Raw genomic sequence first — 2,388 nt, 5'->3', positions numbered from 1 at the left:
CCCGGGTCGCGCGGGTGAGAGCCGCGTATCCTAACCACCTAGACTACGACGGATGGCTCGTTAGGGTAAATATTACACCGTAGCACCGCTGGCTGATACCGTCGCTTCTTGTACCGCATGGCCAGGGTTGCTGTAGCAAAACCCTAAACCCTTAAGCCCCAAACTCCGAGCCCCTCTTCACGTTCATCTTTTCTGCTGAATCTGTGCGCTAAGCCGTAAACGTCTAAACAAAAGGAGACAAAAGAGCCCAGAAGTCAAAAGCTGTTCATACGGAATCAGGGTGGCTGACGCGGGAGCAGGGTTAAACTCACACCAAAAACTCAAACCCCAAACACTTGACAATAAACCCTGTAACAGTGTTTGCATATGACTGCAGTAGGTGTACGTTACATCATATGATGCATTCTTATACAACTTGTATAACAACGCAGCCGCCTCCATGCTATGATGGTGTTCTGGTAGGTATCACAACAGAGCTCCCAAATCTCTGCCGCTCGGTGCCTTTATGTGAGTAGTGAAAGCAGCACATTGCGCGGCCTCAAATATCAGTACTAAGTTCCAGGTAACAAATGTCTACGGTGTTGGCGCATGCATTGAACAGGGGGAGTCAGCGGAGTAAGCGCGCTTGCTGTTGCCGTTTTCTTCGGTTGTTGCATCGAGGAGCGATCCAACTAAAGATTCACTGCATCTCCTCTGAAGGAGACTGAGGCCCTTGGTGAAAACTCCAAGAAAAGTAGCTCAGCATTCTCTGCATGTTACTGGATTCTTACACGCACCTTCACAAATTATTTTTACTTGTTGCCTCTTACAACACTACTGGGCCAAGGTCTTTATAGCGGGGAGAAAGATGAAACCAGAATAGACTGTATCATGCAATGCTAATATTCTAAAATTCCGTGGCGCCAGCGGAGAGACACTAAACATTTTACTTTATGGGTTTGCTGGCTAGGCAGACGTACTACAACTTTATAAAAGTTTTGTCGTAGTAGGAGGAGGAGTAAAGATAAATATTTAATTTATATTGAGAGAACCACGAAAGAGTTGTAAGAAATATTTATAATTTATAAAACAAAATTCCGTCGCCGGGACTTGAACCCGGGTCGCGCGGGTGAGAGCCGCGTATCCTAACCACCTAGACTACGACGGATACATTTCTCTAGCTTAGTTTATGGTGTATAGAGAGAGAGAGAAAGAGAGAAAGAGAGAAAGAGAGAAGAGCTAGCTGCTGTTGTATACACCCCGCTCTTTGCTGCTTTGTCTCCGTCACGGGGAGGAGACAGGCAAACCCTCGAGCTGATTTTTTTTTTTTTTTTTTTTTTTTTTNATTTTTTTTTTTTTTTTTTGTTTTTTTGGGTTCATTTATAAACTATAAAAAAGTTTGTTGATACATAACAAATAAAGAAAAAGAAAAGGAGATACAAGCGAGGATAAGCACATAAAGTATATATAAAATATATATAGATATATTTTATATAATAAAATAATTATATATATCAATATTATTTTCTATATATTAAAACCCCACCAAACCACTAACCCTTGCCTCGATGCAAGCAAACATATAAACCCTAATTTTTATATAAGGGGCTGAGAGACAAACCCCTGAGGCAATATATATAAAGAATATCCAATAAAACCCTAAACCCTAAACCCTAAACCCTAATATTTCATTGCTAGTGTATGCTTTGAGGGTTTAAGACTTAGAAATTAGGGTTTAGGGTTTAGGGTTTAGGGTTTAGGGTTTAGGTGGCTGCATGCAGCGGAGCATCGAGCCTCTAACAACAAGCAAGCATATTCCTATCCCTCTTTGTCTCCTTTATGATGATAAATATATTTATTTTTGTTATTTATATTTAATATATTTCACAAATGCTATTTGGGGTGTACATACAGCCCTGTTCTCCTCTGGGTCTTTGTCTCGATGGATCCACCGGTCTTCGGCTGCGTGCTGTGAGGGTTTAGGGTTTAGGGTTTAGGGTTTATAGTTTATATGTGTAGATGAAATTAAGATTTGTGTGTATTGTGTGGTTGTTGGAGTTGGTATATTTAGCGTGAATGTTGAGAGAATAAGGGTTTATTAGGGTTTAGGGTTTTCTAGGGTTTAGGGTTTTTTTCGAGGGTTTAGGGTTTTTTTGAGGGTTTAGCGATGCAAATACAAGACAGTGCTTCGCAGCTTGATACAGAGACAGCAACAGCAGCAAGGGGATGGCTAGCAACAACAGAAACTGAGTCTCTCTCTTCTCACCCCCCCCACCCTCTCGATATATATTCAACAGCAGCTGTCTCTTCTTCTCCTCAGCAGGCAACAACAGCAGCTTTGTGGGTTGCAGGGGGTACCAGTCCATCCAAGCTAGGGGGCCCCCAGGAGGAGGAGACAGGGGGGCCCCC

This window comes from Eimeria mitis, genomic scaffold (assembly GCF_000499745.2).
Source record: "Eimeria mitis Houghton genomic scaffold, Emh_scaff578, whole genome shotgun sequence".
Lineage (NCBI taxonomy): Eukaryota > Apicomplexa > Conoidasida > Eucoccidiorida > Eimeriidae > Eimeria > Eimeria mitis.
Note: the sequence above shows the minus strand (reverse complement) of the source record.